This window comes from Oryctolagus cuniculus, chromosome 5 (assembly GCF_051225735.1).
Source record: "Oryctolagus cuniculus isolate XC-2025 breed Fujian yellow rabbit chromosome 5, ASM5122573v1, whole genome shotgun sequence".
Classification (NCBI taxonomy): domain Eukaryota; kingdom Metazoa; phylum Chordata; class Mammalia; order Lagomorpha; family Leporidae; genus Oryctolagus; species Oryctolagus cuniculus.
The window spans coordinates 149,855,063-149,876,482 of NC_142871.1; the positions used below are offsets into that span (position 1 = coordinate 149,855,063).

Consider the following 21,420-nt stretch of genomic DNA (forward strand, 5'->3'; position numbering starts at 1 on the left):
TGTGAATATGCTTGTTCATCTGAATTAATTTCCAGTGACATCATGTACAAAAATTAGTTGTATTTTCACCATTGCAGTGCAGATTAAACCTGAGGCTGGTGGAGTTTCTCCTCCCTCTCTGCCCGCTCATCTACTCTTCCTTCTTTCCTTTTCTTTCTTTCAAACTGCTGGAGAGTTAATGTTTCAAGCTTTGTAGATCAAGAGTAACACTGAAGATGTTATGTAGCTACTTATCTGATAAGTTTATCTGGTGGGCTGTCATTGCCAGCTGGGTAGAAACATTCTCTGTAGAGAGGAGAGAGGGCCTTGCTGGGCTAGCAAGAGTGTATATGGGGCAGACGATGGAGACAGAGAAGGGTAGATGGCCACAAACCAGGATTCCAGTAACAGTGGGGGAAACAGGGGTGATGGAGACGCCCTAGCTTGGTCTCTGTTCTCCCAGTGTCAACATGCTGGAGCAGTGCAATAATAGACATTGGTCTGCACTTGATGCTTTGGTGATAGTTTGCTGACCACTGGTTAAACAGATATTGAATGCTGTGGTTTGAATATGTAGTCCAAAATTCATGTGCTGGAAACTTAGTCCCCAATGCATTGGAGTTGAGAGGTGAACCCTTTAAGAGGTAATTATGAGACCACGAGGGTCTGCTCTCACAAATGGATTAATGTTTCTGAAGGATTGTGTTAGCTATCTTAAAAGTGGGTCCCTGATAACAAATTAGTTTGGCCCCCTTTCTGTTGCTTCCCTCTTGCCGTGTAGTCCCTCTGCCATGTTAGGACACAGCAATAATGGCCTCACCAGACGCAGCTTGTCAATCTTGGACATCCCAGCTTCCAGAACCATGAACTAAATTAAGTCTGTTCATTATAAATTGCTTGATTCATGGTATTCTGTTACAGCAGCATAAAAAAGACCAAGGCACTTAGATGTGATGACTTCCACATTTTTATCTCCAGTCCAAGCTCTAGCTCTCTATTATACATTTCCTTTTAGCTGCTCTGCAGGCACTCTAAAAAAAAAAAAAGATGTCCCCGACTGCACTCATGCTCACCTTATTTGTTTTTGCCACATTTCTATAAATAGCAACACTGTTCACACTCTTGCCCACGTCAAAATTCTTGTGCTCACTTCCCACACCTTCCTTTCTTATCCTGTTTCTGTTGACATATAGCTGTTGGATGGGAAGCAATGTAAATAAATATAAGAAGGGATCTGGCTTATAGTCATGTTTCTGGCTCTCCGTAGAGGGCCTGTTAAAATTGGATGTAGATTAACTTTCTCATCACCAAGCTGGTCAGTTCTTGATTATTTCATTCCTTTATTCCTTTAGTTCTTTCTGTTGAATAGAGGGTAAATACAAAATATTTAGTGGACTGAGCAAAAACTGTTCCTCTTCTGATTTTGCTTACCCTAAAACACTGACACGGGGAATTATAACAAATGCATCTCTCCGTTGTGTTCCCATCAGGGAGAGATTTTCCTTCTGCCTGCAGCATCCTCTCTGTTACCACTGTTACATGGCAAACCCTACTCAGCTTTCCTGATTTGACACTGGCCAGTATGACCTGCAGGAAAGCACCCGCCAGCACTACCCCACTCTTTGGGTGTTTGTTCTTGAACACCCAATTTCTCCCTCTTTCAACACTTACATCAGTACTGAGATTATTTGCTAAATGCATTTAGCCCTTATTAGATTATAGACAGTTTGAAGGCAAGACTTGGTTTCCTCCTATCCTAGTGTGGCACTTGGAACATGGCAGTCAAGAAATGATCATTCAGATGTAACTGGGGAACCTCAACTTCGTCCATACACTGAACCTCAGAAGGCCTCTTCCAGGCGACCTGAGACTTTCACAGAACTTTCCTTTATCTGGAGCAAGAGGGAATAGACAAGATTTAATCTGTATCAAAAGTTGTCTTGGATGCTGAAAGGACACTGGGCTCCCAAGGGACAGGATCTAATGGGAGGGGCAAGAAGAGAAAAGGACAGGGAAGCCCTGAGGCCTAATTTTTACATGGAAATCTTTGGGTTTGTGTTGCATACAAGACAAAGTAAGCACAATTACAGGTTACTTAGCAAAAAGATATTGAGCCTGGTTGGGCCAGGCATTTGTGGAGAACACTGAGACTATAATTTCATGTTGGAATCATAGCAGGGATGCTGGGACAATTCCAAACAAAACTGTAAGGACCTTATAATATTTCATTGTGCTTAAAAGAGAAAAATCCAGAATGATCATTGTAATCAATGATTGTAATATCCTCTCTGTTCATGTTAAGATTAAAGTAAAGCAAGCATGCAATAGTAATAAAATAAAGATACAGAGTGCTTAATTTTTTTCTTCTCTGAACTTTATCTGGGTGGAGGATTACAAATAAGCAAAGAATGAAGGATAAACAATCATGTCACTGCATTCATTTAAAGAATCTGAAACAAGGTCTGGTGGCAGTGAAGTCAGGAGATAATATAATATTAATAAATGTATGATTTGGATGTATTCTATTGCATAATACATCCATCATATAATTAGGCATTGTTACAGATGACTGAGTTCTTGGATCAACCTGATTGTCCAACCAGATTTAAAAGGATAAAGAAAATGTGTTATATACACACAAAGGAAATATGACTAAAAAAAGGCAATATTTATTTGACTTTTAAAAAAGAAGGCAATATTTTTTTTAATTTGCAACAGCATGGGTGAACTTGGAGAACAATATATTAAGTGCAATAAGCCAGAGGGTAGGCATTTGGTGTAGTGGTTAAGATGCCAGTTGGGATGCTCATCTTTCACACAGAAGTGCCTGGGTTCTAGTCCTGGCTGTCCTCCCATTCCACCTTCTTGCTAATGCTCACCCTGAGAGGCAGCTAGTGATAGCTCAAATAGTTGAGTCCCTGCTACCATGTGGGAGACCTGAATTTAGCTCCTGGCTCCTGTCTTCAGCCTGGTCCAGCCCCTGCTGTTTTAATCATTTGAGGAGTAAATCAGCACATGGGATCTCACACTTTGTGTCACTTTTCTCTCTACCTTTCAAATCAAATAATCAGGAAAAAATTGAAAAAAAAAAATAATGAAGACACAGAAAGACACTTCCAGGTTACAATATGATCTCGTTTATATATGCAATATGCAAATGCAGAACTCACTGATAGGGAGTAAACTGGTGCTTACCAGAAATTGGGTTAGCAGAAAGGATTGAGAAGATGTTGGTCAGAGGTTAGAAACTTCAGTTGGCTGGCGCCACGGCTCACTAGGCTAATCCTCAGCCTGCGGTGCCAGCATACCGGGTTCTAGTCCTGGTTGGGGCACCCAATTCTGTCCCGGTTGCCCCTCTTCCAGTCCAGCTCTCTGCTGTGGCCCGGGAGTGCAGTGGAGGATGGCCCAGGTGCTTGCACGGATCGGCGCTGCGTGCAGGCTGCAGTGGCCATTTAGGGTGTGAACCAATGGAAGGAAGACCTTTCTCTCTGTCTCTCTCTCTAACTCTGCCTGTAAAAAAAAAAAAAAAAAAAAAAAAAAAAAAAAAAAAGAAAAGAAAGAAAGAAAACTTTAGGTTAGACAGAAAAAATAAGTTCAAGAGATCTAGTGCAACCTGGTGACTATAGTTGATAATAATGTATTGTACACTTGAAAAATGTTGAGAGTGCATTGTAAGTATCTCACTGTTAAAAAAAAAGATAAATAGCAAAGTAATGGATTTGTTGATTAGCCTGATTTAGTCATTTCAGGAAGCATACATGAATTAAAACATCATGTTATACACCATAAATATGTAATTGTTACATTAATATTTTTAAAAAGAAAATTAGGCTGCTCACTAGGCTAATCCTCCGCCTTGTGGCGCCAGCACACCGGGTTCTAGTCCCAGTCGGGGTGCCGGATTCTGTCCCGATTGCCCCTCTTCCAGGCCAGCTCTCTGCTATGGCCCGGGAAGGCAGTGGAGGATGGCCCAAGTGCTTGGGCCCTGCACCCCATGGGAGACCAGGAGAAGCACCTGGCTCCTGCCATCAGATCAGCGCGGTGCGCCGGCTGCAGCGCGCCAGCCGTGGCGGCCATTGGAGGGTGAACCAACGGCAAAAGGAAGACCTTTCTCTCTGTCTCTCTCTCTCTCACTGTCCACTCTGCCTGTCCAAAAAAAAAAAAAAAAAAAAAAAGAGAAAATTAGACATCAAAATTGTTAACATATGATGATTGGGATATAATAGAGGAACAGACACAGCAGAGGGAAAATTATAGACTTCTGGAGGAAGTTTAATTTTTTTAATTAAGTAAGTTTGATTTGAAAAAATTTCTTTACGTCAGTGAGGAACAGTTGGATGAACCTGAATTTTTAAAAAATATTTATTTATTTATTATAAAGGCAGAGTTACAAAGAGAGGAAGAGACAGAGGTAGAAACATCCCCATCTGCTGGTTCATTCCCCAAATGGCTGCAACACCCAGAGCTGGGCTGATTCAAGCTAGGAGCCAGGGGTTTCTTCCGGGTCTCCCACGTGAGTATGGGGGCCCAAGAAACTGGGCCATCTTCCACTACTTTCCTAGGCCATTACCAGGGAACTAGATCAGAAGTGGAGCAGCCAGGACTTAAACCTGTGCCTATATGGGTGCTGGTGTTGTAGCCAGAGGCTTAACCTACTATGCCACAGCGCTGGCCCTCTGAATCTGAATTATTACCATAAAGGAGGAAAATCCAAAAAACTGGGTGCTTAGAGAATACTTATTTCACTTTCTTTTTCCCTACCTTCCACCCCAGAAAAAAAGGGATAAAAAATGCTACAAAATTCACTTCCAAATTCTTTTTTTATTAGAAAATAGGGCATTTTGGAGCTTGCATTATGGTATAGTGAGCTAAGCAATTGCCTGCCACGTGAGCATGCAGTATTGGAGTGCTGGTTCGAGTGCAGTCTGCTCCGATTCTTGTCCAGCTAGCTCCCTGCTAACGCACCTGGGAAAACAGTGGATGATGGCCCATGCCTGTCAGTCATGTGGGGGACCAGGATGGAGTTTCTGGCTCTTGGCTTGGGCCAGGTTCAGCCGTGGCTGTTGTTAAGCTATCTGTGAAGTAAAACAGCAGATGGAAGAACTCTATATCTCTCCTTTGTCTGTCACTCAGCCTTTTCAAATAAATAAAATAAATCTTAAACAAATAGAAAATAGGGAGCAGATGCTGTGGCGCCGTGGCTTAACGCCCTGGCCTGAAGCACTGGCATCCCATATGGGCTCTGGTTCAAGAACCGGCTGCTCCACTTCCAATCCAGCTCTCTGCTATGGCCTGGGAAAGCAGTAGATGATGGCCCAAGTCCTTGGGCCCCTGTACCTGCATGGGAGACCCAGAAGAAGCTCTCGGCTCCTGGCTTTGGATCAGTGCAGCTCTGGCCATTGCTGCCAATTGGGTAGTGAACTAGCAGATGGAAGACCTCTCTCTGTCTCTGCCTCTCCTCTCTCTGTGTAACTCTGACTTTTAAATAAATAAATAAATCTTTTTTAAAAAAATGGAAAATAGGACATTTTAATAATCAAGAAACCCTCCAAAATGGTGCAGTTTTCCAAACCACTGAAATAATGGCTTCTCAAGGCAGAAAACGTCCTATACCTATCTTTTGGTTTTCTAAAAAAACAAAAGCAATACATCATGGTTGATTCATAATTAATTACAAGTATACAGAACTTCTTTTCCCCAGAAAAATGTGGAATTTGGGGGAAAGTGGAAGATATTTTTTTCTTTTTGTTGCTTTCTTCATTCTTGCTTTTTCTCCCTTCTCCTTAATTCCTCCCCCCTTACCTCCCCCGCCCCTTCTTTCTCTTGTAACATTAGGTAAGAACCTGGCAGAAATAAATGAACCATGGAATTGTCTGTGGACAAATCAGACTGCTGGAATTAATGAGATCTCTCCAAGTAGAATTTTCTCTGAGGCCAGGTTTAGGATCTGGGGGGAAAACGTCTATGCTTGCATGAGTTTAAAGATGGGAAACTGTTTCCTCTGCATGGTAACGCAGAAAAAAGATTTACCCCACAAAATTTCCCCAGAGTGCTCACTAAGCAGATAAAGTCAGCTGAAAATCACTTTGCTCAGCACAGACTGTGACTTCTGAAGGGCTTATTGGAATTAATAACTCCCTTTCTGTCTCACACTGCCTTTATGTTTCATACCCAAGAGTACTCACTAGGACAAATGGAGGAAGAGACGGTGTCCAGACATGAAGTGCTATGGTGTTGGCTGGTGAGGGCAGGTACACTGAGGTTGGGGCGAAGGCAGCTCAGCCTAAGGTGCAGTCTGTGGTCTGATAGGCTGTTATCTACTCTCTTCATTCTGGATTATTCTGCCCTGAGCATTTCACACAAGCCTTTTAACCAATGGGCAAGACTGAGTGACTGTACCACTAGGCAAAAATTAAAGGGAGCAACCAAGAGAAATACAGCAAGCGCTGAATACTGCATAAAACAATAGGAAAATCGAGTATTCCTTTGTGAGAGACCCCAGGAGTTCCTTCTACGAAAAGTGTTCTCATGGTTTGCTTTGCAAATGACTCCATTGCAAATGACACAAATGACCTTTTCCTTTTACTCCAGGTCCCTTTCTCTCATCCTTTAGAAAGTGATCTTTTAGAGGATGGGATTTCTTCAACCTTGCTCTGGACCCTTGGTCAATGATGTAGTAAGAGGGAAATAGTAAATCGAATTTCAGAAATTGAATTTTAAAGTCAGTGACTGAAATGATGCACAAAGTCTTGCCATACAGCAAGAGAACCCTGATTTGGTTACTTTTGACACTCAAATAAAATGCTTCAGTTTACTATATTTTATATGTATGCACGTTATTTAAAGTTACATTAAAATATTTTTTCTGGTATCCATATTTCTAAGACTTTCTTCTGCTTTTCTTAGTTCAATCAACAAATATATATCTCTTATGTCTCTCCATCCAAAAAATTATTCCAGTTCTAAATCTGTGGCCTTATTTGCTAATTCCTAACATTAAGGATGGTGTGGCAGAGATAATGCTATGTGTTCAATACATTTAGTTTTTCCCCTTCTTCTTGGTTGTACTGTGAATTACACTTCCTAGCATCTGTGAGTTGGCTACGGGCATGCAATGAATTCTAGATAATGAAGTGTGAAAGAAAGTGTCATGGGTTCAGTGCATCCCCTGCAAAGAGCTTGTACTGGAAACTTAATCTCCAAATTCATCTGTAAATGCTATTTGAAAGTGAGGTCTTTGGGAAATAGGATCACATGAAGTCGGAGAGTAGCACCTCCATGATGATGTCAGTAGGTTCACAAGATGAGGAAGTGAGACCCAAGTTCGCATGCCTACTCTGTCTCATGTGATGCCTCTGCTGGGCGATGATAGAAGAAGACTGTCATCAGATGCAACACCATGCTCTTGGCTACGAAGCCTCCAGAACTGTGAGCTGATGAGGCTTCTGTTCTTTGTAAATAACTCAGTCTCTGGTTATTCTGACAAAAAAGTAAATTTCCAGGCTGATACTGTGGAAATCTAACAGATTTTTCGTCTCTTTCTTGCCCTGCCATTGAGAACACATGGGTCTCATGTTGAGATATAAAAGCTTCAAGATCCAGGTTACTTGGCTCACTGCATCTCTGTATGGAGGCCACCTGCCACGGAGAGTGGCTTGGACCCACTGCCTAACCTTGCATGTGTTTAGTAAAAATGATGAGAGTACGAGAGACTGTTTAGTCTACCTGAACACAGGCTGCTCTATCTGACACAGAATGGATGCAGAAACTGCCCATGTCCAAGTCCATGTGGGCTCCTGTTTCATCCCTAATGAATGCATGTACTCTGACAGCAGTCTCAAGCTGAGAATCCTGGATGTTCAGGATGGTCAGCTCCTCAATCATTACTGGTATGCTAATCACATGTAATCAGAAGATAAAATTTTATGAATAAGATTTATATTGAGGAGAAATACCATGGTTGGAAAAATAAGTATGTTGAAGTAGATAGCCTTGGATGAGATTCCCAGTCTGACTCTTATGAATTCTTTTTTTTTTTACAGGCAGAGTTAGTGAGAGAGAGAGAGACAGAGAGAAAGGTCTTCCTTCCGTTGGTTCACCCCCCAAGTGGCCACTATGGCCAGCGCGCTGTGCTGATCCAAAGCCAGGAGCCAGGTGCTTCTTCCTGGTCTCCCATGTGGGTGCAGGGCCCAAGGACCTGGGCCATCCTCCACTGCACTCCCGGGCCACAGCAGAAAGCTTGACTGGAAGAGGAGCGACTGAGACAGAATTGGGCACCCCAACCAGGACTAGAACCCGGGGTGCTGGCGCCGCAGGCGGAGGATTAGCCTAGCGAGCTGCGGTGCCGGCCATCTCTTTATGAATTCTATTCAGTTGAGAATTATAATTTATTTGAATCTTATTTACCACAGAATTAAAATAAGGATTGCTGGTTTGATTTGTAAAAAAAAAAAAAAAAAAAAAAAAAAATTAAATTTAGTTTCACTATGAATAAATTCTGTGACCTTGAGGGAGACACTGATTTTTATGGGTATGAGGTTCTTTATGTTTAAAAGTTGAAACAATACTTGCTTGTGGGGTTGCAGGAGGAAGGGTTAAGTTGAAGGCAACAAGTTCTGTGTGATCTAGTCCATACCACATTCTCATTAATAGAGGATTCCTACTGTAGATCTGTGAGCGGAGTCAATGGGACTCATTCTGTAATAGTGGCCTCTCCAAGGTCTTGGTTAAGGTTAAGAGGAGGTTGCTTTACCCAAGGCTCCAATACAGAGTGAAAGAGTTTATTTCTGTTGTTATGTGTAGTTGTGCAGATTAAGAAAGTGACACCATCTGTCTTTGTGCTTATGTCTGTGTTTAAGGACAGTTCCTTAAGTCACTTTTGGCTTCTGCATGCAGGGAGAAATGCTGTCATCCTGTCCTGGCATTATTTTGTCACAGATATTTGAGTGGAATTTGTGGCTAAGCATGCTTTGGGCATTCCTTGATTTTTAAGACAGCACATTCACCATTGAAACCATCCTAATCTGTTCTTATTAAAACTCACAGTAGAAATGTAAGATGGACAGAGAGTTTGCTCTCTTGGATCTGCTGACAGTCTTTCTTTCCTGTCCTGATTTGCTCCCATTTTTTGACAGTCAAGTTCATTTATGAAGCGGAAGTACAAATAAGAAGCTAGCATCCTGAATATATTATCTTATAATAATTCACAATACAACAAACAGCTGTATATCTGGGTTTATAGTTTATGATAATTAAAAAAAAGGAATCTTTATTGCCTCTTACAGTCATCCAGAACATTCATATCTATTTCTTCTAGAAATTTTTTCCTTCAAACTCGATGAGTGATACTGGTTCACATTGGGTTTTGTTCTGTTTGCCTTAAGACATAACTGGGATTTTACTTAAGACTGCAGCAACGTTTCTTGCCTGCTTCCAACTCTTCAGGCTCTCCATTCTCAGGAGTTCTGACACCTCCTAGCTGACCAGGTCTACTTGCCATCAGTCTGTTAAAGGAAATCATCTTAAGTTAGCAATGACTTTCTTATGCATTAAGTAGCTGCATGAATTGGCACAAGTCACCTCTTTTCTTTATTTGCCCAGTAATGATGTTTGACTAGATGACATGTTATCAGTCTTTCAAGTACTAGGATCCTATGGTAAATCAAAAATTATATCAAGAGCATTAAGAGCTTAAAACAGAAGGCTGGAAAGTGGTGAGAATGAGTTCAATGTAGAAAATTAATTTCTAATGTTAGGCTATGCCACAAACGTTCAAAACATGTTTGTTGAACATATACCGTAAGCATAGTACTGTTTTATGGGCAAACACAAAAATGCAGCAGAAACTGTTCTGACCATTCAGGAGCTTTCAGTTTAGTAGTGAAAACATGTATACAATGAACTTCAAATCATGAAATTAAATTCCTTTAATGTCATAATGGAGTCACAATCATTATAATGGGTCATTTATGTCCGTTTTAATTTAGCTAGTGTTTGGTAGATAATTATAGCTGTTCAGTACATAAAAAATAGGATCATTTTCAAAGTTGGAAACAATGCTTCAAATAGTGGCCAATATTCTATTTAAAGATTTGAGGTTTATTAATTTATTGCAGGGGAAATTCTCTTGAAAGACATCAAAATCCAACACATCCTTCATTTTGAGTTTCTTAGAGCCAAGGAAGATGAACTCACATAAAAGGTCACAGCTTAGTCGCTTACACTGGTCGTGAGTTGTCCTCACTATTCTGTGTGAGGCAAGAGCTTAGGAAGGTCTTGGCAATGATCTCTAAGCCAAATGGCCTTTGAGGCATCACTTCTCTGATGACTTCTTCACTCACAGATGTGGCACCAATGTGCACCCTGGTAAATCTTTCTCTTGATGTTGTCTCACTTTCCAGAGTCTCTGTTTGATTCAGGCTCGTGAAGGTGAAGTGGTGTCAGAGCAGTCTTACTTATAATGTAGTGGCTGGACTCTAAGAACTGGGGACAAAAGTGCTCATCATCTTAAAGAGGAGGCCCAGAAACTGGCTGAAGACCATGTCTCTCATTCTTGATTGGCCAAGGCTGCCAGAAGAACTATTCCTCTGCATGGGGAGAATGTTAGATAGTGGAGGTCATCTTTAATCTGTCACACCCTGTTTGGAGTAGATTGGTATCACATGAAATTATAATGCCTGATTTACTATTTATAAGTAAGGAATTAAAATAAATGGTTATTCCAAACAGCTTTCCCAAACATGGGCTATTGGGATTTTGAGTGAGACAGTTCTTTCCATGGATGTGTGCTATGAGCTGTAGGCTATTTTGCGCCCTGGCCAGCACCCACTAAATGCCATTTGTGACTTACTATTATTGGATAATAGAATCATGGTCGCAAATATTTTGAAACTCCCCCTAGTGGAGTGGTCAGTACTTCACTCAGTGAAAATCACTGGCTCAGGTCTTAAAATGGCAGCACCTGGTGAGGTGCTGTTTGGTCTGTGTTGACACAGATAATGGTAAATGGTGTCTCTGTTTCATTCCATTTCATGCAACTCAAAGTTCTTACTGAGTGCCATATTTATATCTCCTTCTTGCAACATAAGCTATTGTAGAGTTGTAGATGTTTACACTAGGCTTCTTGTCCTCAGGCAGGAAATAATATCATCACAGAAATATTATACAGTCATGCACAAAAAAGTATGCTTATTTATGCTGTTTTCAACAGAATAAGGCAGTCATTGTAGAACACTAGAAAACATGATACTAGGAAAACAAACTTTCAGATGTGATCATTCTTGATGTTTGGATGGAAACCATTGCAATTATTAATAAGTGTATATAAAAAGATTTTATAGACATAATAGAATACATACACTTTATATTAATCTATATATAATACTGTATACATATTTGTTGTAATATGCTTCATACTGGGAAAGCAATGTAAAACATTAATTAGGAATCAGACACTTAGCCTAGCAGCTAAGTGCTCTTGTCCCACATCAGGGTACCTATGTTTGATTCCCAGATCCAGCTCCCTACTCTAGCTTCCTGCCAAAGCAGACCCTGGGAGGTAGCAATGTTGGTTCAAGTGATTGAGTCTGTTTGCAACATGGGAGACCTAGATTGCTTTATAGGCTCCAAGCTCCATTTGCAGTTTGGCCCTGGCCATTAAAAGTGTGTAGGGAGTGAATCAGCAGATGGTAACTCTTTCTCTCTCTGTTAGTCTATCTCTTTACCTCTCAAATAAATAAAAAAAGTTATTAAAAATAGATTGCATGTTAACCATAGTCAAAGATAAAAATGTGTATGTAGATGTTGTCTGGAGTTTTTGGAGAAGGCTTAATGTGGTAATTATGGTTTTATTGTAACCTAAAGAAAGGATAGAATTAGTATCGAAGATGTGATAATAACTGCATGATTAATAAGCATAATAGAATTGGAAGACAGTCCAGTGTGTATTTCTTATTCTCCAACTTGGTAAATATGTATTGCTTGTTTTAGGTTGTAATAAATAACTTTTGAATTTGAAAATGGTAACACTTTCAAGAAGTATAGAGAAATTGGGAGCAGCCGCTGATTTTTAAAATAGTCTGTTAAAGATGTCATTAAAATCTGGGGACAACATTTGGCATATTGGGGAAGATTCAGCTTTGGACACCCATATCCCTTGTGGGAGTGCCTGGGTTCAAGTCCTGGCTCTGGCTCTGGCTCTGATTCTGATTCTGGTAGCTTGATAATTCATAAGCCAAGAGGCAGGTAGTGATGGCTTAGGTACTTGGGCCACTGTCGCTTAAGTGGAAGACCCAGTGCTTTGAGCTGGCCTGTCTCTGGCTGTTGCAGGCTATTAGAAGATCTTAGTCTGTTGGTCTCTCTGCCTTCAAAATATAAATAAATAAATAGTAAAAAAAATCTGCAAGCTGTTTTAAATAAACTCACAAATGCATTCTCTGACAGCTGTGGTATATTTGTCCTGCATGAATCATGTGGATTTCAAAAGTGAGAAAATAATGAAAATCACCCCCTAAAGAACAAGTATAATTCATGGAAATACCAAATCTAGAATTTCTGTTTCTTACTTGTGATCTTTTGAACATGGTTGGGCCACAAAACTCATGCAGGACTTGAATCCCCCAGTGGCAATAAAAAGCTAGAAACATAATACAATTATGATGTTTAGGTGGTCTTCCCAGTGGGAAGCCCTTAAAGGGTCATTGGGAGTGTGCCCTGGGATGATGGGTCACACAAGAGGGTTGGTTATAAAAATCTAGCTCACCTACTGACTGCCTTTTGTGTCACCATTAGATTGTTCCTCTCGCACACTCCATGCTCCATGATTGCCAACTCTTGTCAGAGGGTAAACCATTGCAGCCACCTGATGTTGGACTTGAGCCTTCAACACTGTGAGCTAAATAATGCTTTTTATAAAGTTAGTTTTTCAGGTATTTTACTGTAGTACTGAATAGTTGAGTAACATGTTACTCAAAGCTAGAAGAATTAAAAAAACACTTTCGTTAATTGTTTCCATTTATAGCTATCATGAGCTACCTTGACAAGAAATATTATATCCTAAATAGTATTATAGTATCCAGTATATTCATCATTTCAATAACAAAAGTTAATGACACATTAATAAAATAATTAATGACTATGTAAGTTACATGAAATGAGTACAAAAACTTAAATTTTGTTCTCTACTCTCCTAACCACCTCAGAAATAACTAGAGTGTTGTAATAATGTCAGATAACTGATTGAATGAATGGAAATCTGCACATCTTATATGTATGTGTGTGTGTATGTGTGTGTATATATATGTGTGTGTGTATATATATATATATATATATATTTGTTTAAAAGCCAGATCAACATAAAGAAAGGGTGAGTCTCAGAGAGATCTTCCATTCACTAGTTCACTCCCCAAATTCCTGCAACAGTCAGGTCTGGGACAGGCATAAGGTAGGATCCAGGAACTCCATCCTGGTTTCCCACATGGGTGCCAAGGGCCCAATACTTGGGCCATCTTCTGCTGCTTCCACAGGCATATTAGCAGGAAGCGTGATCAGAAGCTGAGCAGCCAGGACTCAAACAGGCACTGACACAGGATGCTGGTACTGCAAGCAGCGGATTAAGCCACTGTACCACAAAGTCTCCATATTAAAAGGAATTGTACTTTCTTATAGAAGATGGGAAAATAAATGACATGAACAAAAATAAGGAATTACTTCTATAGCAGATTTGAATTTTCACCTACGAAATCTGAATAGTACAATGCTGTTTTTATACAATTACAACTTGATTGAGTATAATCTAGCCAAAGGCAAATCCAGAAAGTTTTTATCTAAGCAAAATGTCCTTGAGGTTCTTGCCTGCATCTATTTAGCTAATTAGCTTTAGTTAATGTAGCTATAACTGATTCAAGGCAAGACATTAAAAATGCCTGAAGGATTATTTTGTCAGAATTTAAGAGTATATGATTATTACTAAAGTTCTTGAAATGGTAAAAAGAACACAAACAGAATATGGTAGATGGTGAAACAATTCATTATTTTACACAGCACCTAGTACAGGGTAAATTAAATAACAGGCACTATGTAAATATTTGCTGTTGAATGAATGAATACTGTGTGTGTATTGTATCATAATCCATGTGATACCACAGGAAAAGGCCATTGAAGGTGATTTATAAAAAAGAAATAAGCATATTAAAATGGTATTTTAACTTCTTATAAAACTTATGAAAGTAAGAACCATTGCAAAATATAACAGAAAAGAGTCATAGTGATAAAGAGACAAACAGATGCTGGCCTGTTCAACTGAAAGTACCATTTCTTGACTAGTTGATAATTCTTTTATTTAAAGAAAGATTTATTTATTTATTTGAAAGTCAGAATTACACACAGAGAGAAGGAGAGGCAGAGAGAGAGCGGTCTTCCATCTGCTGGTTCATTCCCCAATTGGCCGCAATGGCTAGAGCTGGGCTGATCTGAAGCCAGTAGACTGGAGCTTTTTCTGGGTAACCCATGCAAGTGCAGGGGCCCAAGCACTTGGGCCATCGTCTACTGCTTTCCCAGATTATAGCAGAGAGCTGGGTTGGAAGTGGGGCAGCCAGGACTCGAACTGGCGCCCATATGGGATGCTGGCACTGCAGGCGGCAGCTTTACCCACTTTGCCACAGCGCCGGTTCCAAGACAGATCCTCTAATCTTTCATCCACTGGTTCATTCCCCTGATGGCCTCTATGGCCAGGGCTAGGACAGGCTGAAGCCGGGATCCAGGAATTTCATCCAGGTCTCCCACATGGGTGGCATGGGCACAGGTACTTCAACCATCCTCTGCTGCTTTCCCCAGGCCATCAGAGGGAGCTGGATCGGAAGTGGAGCAGTGGGGACATTAACTGGTACCCATGTGGGACGCCAGTGTTGCAGGTAGCGGCTTTACCTACTATATCGCAACACTAGCCCCAACAAGTTGATAATTCGAATGCCTTATTTGATGAAACTAATATTGGGAGCAACAGTTCCTCTATTTGGTATAAACCACTAGTAGAGCCATCATTTTAGGCACTGTAATTGTTTTTAAATTTTATTGGTCAGAAGAAGCAGTAGAAGAACTTGTTAAAAATGACTTTCTTGGACTTCAACACAGAGCAATTCTGAGTCAGCAAGTTTGGGCTGAGGTTCCTGAATCTGCCTTCATCACTGGCATTTCAAGGGGATGCCGTATGGTTACCTACAGTCTGTGTTTTGTGAAATAGCTCTCAAGATTCCTGCTCCTGTGCCTCTTCATAAGATTCAGTCTGTTAGCAATTAACGGACCTGAAGCCCCGTAATTTGGGAAGGAAAGCATTTCAGTTGTAACTTCTGGGGCTCTTTCACGGTTTGCCTTCCAGTGGGATCCAATTTCCTGAAAGCCTGCTTTGCTTCTCTGAAAGAATGGCCTTCACTCACTTAAGGGACTTAAGAGAATGTCCACATGTAAGACTTGTCTGAAAGTTACTTTCATTGTCATCTTCATTGAGTTGTACTAGCCACATTATGTATGCCTTCCTTCCCTTTCTATGCTAAAGAACAGATTATGTAGTATTAGAATCAATTGCCCTGAAAATTTGGTAAACACTGTCTGAAAGTTCATACATTGAAATTCCTAGTTTTCAATGAGATAGTATAAGGCTGTGAGGCCTTTGATAAGTGACCAGTGTGGGGAGCAACCCAGACTGGACTAAGTTACTGGAATTAAGACTTATTCTATGCATCTGCTCTCCCACAATATGGCGCTGGGAGAGGAGTAAACAACTTTTACGCAGCTGCCTCTCGCCAACTTGAGTGATGACCTGCAGGAGCTGATCCTGCTCCTGATTGGAGGAGAGCAGCGTACTCGGCGTGTGGGTAGCAGAGTTGGGATTGGTGGAAGAGGACTATAAAGGAGGAGAGAGACAACATGCACTGGGAACATCTAAGGGGAACATCCGGATAACATCTGAGCAGCCCCCGAGAGAGCCGGCCGGCGGTGTGCCGCTCCCCCGTGGAAGTGGGGAAAGTGGCAGGGGGAGCCACCCTTCCACGGAGGTGGAAGGATCGGCAGCCAACCCGGGAAGAACCAGCAGCAAACCCGGGGAGGGCCGAGCAGACAAAAGAACAGCGCAGGGTCCTGTGTCGTTCCTCCGTGAAGAGGGGGAGCGACAGACCAGGTCATGGTTAATGGAATTAGTGCTCTTCTACGGGAGCCACCATAGAGCCTGCTTCCTTCCTCTGCTGTGTGAGAAAACGGTGAGAAGATGGGAATCTATGAGCTGGGAACCACATCTGCGGGTGCCATTATCGTGGACTTGTCAGCCTCAGGAACAGTGAGAAATACATTTCTGGTGCTTGTAATGTTTTGTTACAGCAGCCCGAATATACTAAGAAAGCAAAATTTGTCTTAGAAACCTTGTGACTTATGTGTAATTTTTAAAACTTACTTCAGAGGTAGAGAGACAGATAGACACACACACAGACTTCTTATTCACTGGTCACTTCCCAAATGCCCTGAGCCTGGGCCAAGACTACAGCCAGGATCCAGAGAACCCAATTCAGGACTCCCACATGGGTGGTTGGGGTCCAGCTCTCTCTGAGCCATCACTGCCGCCTCCCAGGGTCTACATCAGTAAGAAGCTGGAGTCGGAAATTGAACCCAGACACTTGGATGTGAGATATGAGCATCCTAACTGATGTCATAACTGCTTGCCCCTCCAAAGTAAATCTTACATTCTTGGAAAAGTGTATGTTTGTTCCATGTACATGTTTTCAATTTTTTTTGTTTGTTTGTTTAGGGCTGGGCAAACTAGTTTTATAAACTTCTTTAAGTTTTCTCCTATATTGATGAATATTCTTCCTTTCTTATTTTGTATATTTTAAAACATATCTATTTATTTGAGAGACAGAGGGAGATCTTCCATTTGCTGGTTCACTCCCCTAATCCTTGCCACAGCCAGGGCTGGGAGCCAGCAACCCAGAACTCAGTCCAGATTTCCCATGTGGGTGGCAGGAATCTAAGCATTTTGGCCACCACTGATTGTCCTAGAGGGCTCATTAGCAGGAAGCTGGAATTGGAAACAAAGCTGGAACTCAAACACACATCCTCCAATATGGGGTGCAGTCACCCCAAGTGGTATCTTAACCATTGTGCCAAATGCTTGCCCCTTGTGTATTATTTAGATTTCTAGAGTAACTTTTTAAAACAGGAAAAACAATTTGAAATGTGTTTCTTCAAAAGATGCAAAAGGAAGATAGTAACACATATACAGATACAAACGAATTTGTCATTTTCTATTCCAGTTCATTATGGTATTCTTGATAAATGAGTCCACTAGTGTTATAGATCATTTATACCATGTTTATATGGAACAGTAATAAAACAATAACATTCTATGTTACTAATAGTTTATGTTGATTATTGACTATTTTTCTCTCTGCCATTGTGTAAATATTGATTACGTTTTACATTTCTACATGTATGTACACGCATATTCCACATATGTATATATGTAGAATCCATAAATATAGTTCAGTTAATCCTTGTCCAATGGTAAAAATGCTTACAGATTTGTAAAACTCTCCTAAACAAATGAAGATCTGAAATCAGGAAATGTAGCAAAATAAGATAGTCAAGAAAATTGATTGTTGAATATATTTTAGGATGAGGTAGTCGTTTGTCCGACTTACATCCACACTAAATCTTAAATTGTTACTAGTCATAACTTTATTGACTGATTTGAAAAGAGAAATAACATAATATTTATTGTCTAAACTATGGTGGATAAAATTAATCATGCCTTATTTCATCCTAATAGGCAGGGTTCTGTTAATCTTATGGGCTAAAAGCTTAGAGAGGAAGATATTTAAACTTCAGTCTTTTTGTGCATTTAAAAGTGAAATTTTCTTTTCTCCTAAGTTCATTTGTAGCACTGGAGATCTAGTTTCCTATCTGTGGGTAAGTGATGGGTTGAATGCAGAATTTTAATAAGTATTTCAACACATGTTGACACCTATAGTCTTTTGTCCCCCTTGTGACATGAGGTGGTGGTAGCTCTAGTTATGTCCAGAATTGCTATGAAAATGCCCTCTGTCATAGTTGGTCCCAGTGCACTACTAGTGCACTGTAACTAATGCATAATGATGTGACATATTCACACCTTGAAAATGAGGTGGTGAATTTTTGAATTTTCTCACAGAGCTCAGCACATTGAGAATCCCTATGGAGATACTCCAGTTGAAGCTCTGTTTCAGCAATTTTAGGTGCTGTCAGAGGGCTCTGTTTCAATGCATGTTCTTGAATCCATGTGTCGATACTGTTGAGTATTCATGGGTCTATACCAGTGGTCTCCCAGGCTTTGGTATTTGTCATTTTGAAAGGATTCCAAAGTCAGAGAATGAGTCTTATGGAAGATGATAATGCCATTCCCTGGTATTGATGTTTAAATGTATGAAGTGAGAACTTGTGTAAACATAATGAAATAGACATGATTTTGAGAGCACATAAGATGGTGGAGTGTTTCAGTTTGAGGGTGGGGAGAGAATCTCCATCCTCAATCATTTATTCCAAGTCTCATATTCCTACATGAAGTATACCAGGATTGGTAAAATCAGTGTTTAGGATTAGACGATTGAAATTGAGTGTCAGACTGGTGTCAAAAGGCTATTGTTCTCTTGCAAGAAACCATGAAATTGGAAGTATGAACAGGTTTCAAAAAGTTCAGGGAAGAATGAAATTAAAAGTTAAATTTGTTTTGGTGCAGAATTTTGAAATCCATGCCCAGCCTTTTCCTTTTTTTTTTACAATTTGATGTGAATCATTTCATTGCCACATCAAAATAATGAATCTATTCAAAGCAGCTAAAAGTTTTCTTACATATTTTTCAACTTTTATTTAATAAATATAAATTTCCAAAGTACAACTTTTGGATTATAGTGGCTTTTTCCCCACATAACCTCCCTCCCACCCACAACCATCCCATCTCCCACTCTCTCTCCCATCCCATTCTTCATCATGATTCATTTTCAATTATCTTCATATACAGAAGATCTACTTAGTATACACTAAGTAAAGGTTTCAACAGACTGAACCCACAAAGACCCACAAAGTATAGAGTACTGTTTGGGTAGTAGTTTTACCGTTAATTCACATAGTACAACATATTAAGGACAGAGGTCCTTACATATCCAGCCTTTTCCTTTTAATAATATGCATTTTACATGAACCTTTTTGAAGAACGATTTTTATATTAGTGAGAGATAATACAGGAGTACCTTATCACAAGTCACCTTGATTTTTTAAAATTAATTAATTTGAAAGGCAGAGTTACAGAGAGAGAGATAAAGATATTCCATCCAGTGGTTTATTCTCCAATTGGCTGCAACTTCTGCAGCTGGGTTGGTCCAAAGCCAGGTACCAGGAGCTCCTTCTGGGTTCCTCATATGGGAGCAGAGATCCAAGTACCTTGGCCATTCTCTGCTGCTTTCCCAGGTGCATTAGCAGGGAGCTGGATCAGAAGTGGATTTCAGCTGGTGCCCATTTGGGATGCCAGTGTTGCAGGTGGTGTAGCTTTACCCGATACACCACAATGCCAGCCTTGTGACCTTGATTTTTAATTTCATCAGGGAGACTGTGAGCTCTGTTAACATTGACTGGGCTTGGTTTACTATTATATGTGAAAAGGGAAGGTAACCTTTTTGGTTTGGGGGCTTGTGTTTTTCCACTTGGACACCTACAGGACAGTCATCTCCATGGGGGTAAGGCAGGGGCAGATGGGACCGGTCTTACCTGCCCAATTACTCCCAGAGTCATCTTGCTTAGGTCAGAGAGCCATGGCAACTAAACCCTTCATCCTCTCACTAATTGACTCAGCCCTTGGTAGAACAGATGCAGCAGCTCCCGAGTCCTTGCTGGTCCTAAAGGTTTTGTCCCCATGCAACGAGTGAAAGGACAGGGTCAGCGGAGTGGGTTCACTCTGGGTCATGCTGACCCGTGACTTAATCTAAGAGACAGAAATTTGACTTTTCAAAATGATTACTTCTCTTAGAATCTTCCCTCATATGTTTTTTTCTTCTTCTCTAATTTCGCCTGGTTCCTGTTATGATTATGGAAACGGTTGCTTTCCTGACTTCCTTGCTGGGGTGTTCCTAACTGTCATAGGCCCCCTTCCTGTCTTTTAGAGATCATGCATCACTCTTCACAAATATTGTCAGTATTTTACCAGCAAGCTTTCAGCCCCTGAATATGTCACCCTATGAATAGACTGTTTACTACTATGTCGTAAGGCTGTGGATTTATAGTGGTCCTAGATAATTAGATAGACCATGAAGAGGTAGTCACTTAAGACAAGCGTGATGTGTCTTAATGAGCACGCATATTCAATTACTCAGCTTCTGCTTCCTTTCTCTAGGGTATAAGGAGATTTCTAAAATTTAACTTGGTTTATTTCTGGTTCTCTGATGACAGTGTGTGATTCAGATCCTCCTGTCTGTCTCTAATTTGTTCCAGGTGAGTGACAGCAATCTCAAAGCCTCAGGTACTTTTTACTTCTTTCATTTCTCAAAGCTTCCTTATCTTTTTGCATGCCTTAGGGTTTTGTTTGGGCATGCATTTGAGGGCTTTAAGGGTTTTGCCTTTAGATCCCTGGATTGGAGGCTTTGATTTAAGTTCTTGCTACAGGTTCTCCAGGAGTCAGCAGTTTTCCTCCCCTCCCCAGTTCGGAGGCTAGGCCCACTCTTGTCCCTAGAACTACCCTGCAACCAAGGAGACAGGTGTGTGCACCTAGAGAGACACCTGGGGGCCCTCAGCTCCAGAATTTACTTTTTGCATTTGCAGAAATTCTGAGTTCCCACACAGTTTTGCCATGTAAAAAAATACAGACGAGTTGCAGAAAGCAGGAATCAATCAAGTTTGTAAATACAGAAGGTCTTCAGAGCGTTCATGGCAAATGCACGCTATGAAAAAACTGCATGGAGTCCAGATTTTTTTTTTTTTTGCCTCATTTGTACTCTCAAATGTGGAGAAGGAGACCACATATTTATGCTGTCTTCCTTTGGACTAGTTTTCTTATCTCAGTCTGTGGGGATTTGGAAGAGGATATATCAGTCCAGGAGCCATTAGGCCTTTGTTTGTCCAGGCAAGATGATTACTGGACTTTTCTCAGAAAGAGTTGCTGAGATTTCAAATTTCTTTCTTTCTTTCTTTCTTGCTTTCTTGCTTTCTTGCTTGCTTTCCTATTAATTTCTTTCTCTCTCTTCCTTTCTCTTTCTTCCTTCCTTTCTTTCTCTCCCTTCCTCCCTCCATCCATCCCTCCCTTCCTTTCCCTAATGATACACATGAAAGAGAAACCTTAAGTTTGTTTTTCCAGTTCTAAAAGTATGACCTGTGGATGAATGGGCTACTAGTTCTGTGGGGCATAATTATAGGTGAAGGGCTTATATCCAAAGG

General features: G+C 40.6%; 1 long non-coding RNA gene across 1 annotated transcript in view; it reads left to right on the forward strand.

Moving 5' to 3' along the window:
- Positions 1 to 15,857: 15,857 nt before the first annotated feature.
- Positions 15,858 to 21,420, forward strand: part of LOC127493078 (uncharacterized) — a 47,033-nt gene continuing 41,470 nt past the window's right edge. Inside the window, exon 1 of the long non-coding RNA XR_016234243.1 lies at positions 15,858 to 16,229. This is a non-coding gene — a long non-coding RNA (uncharacterized LOC127493078). The remainder of the gene's footprint in view (positions 16,230 to 21,420) is intronic.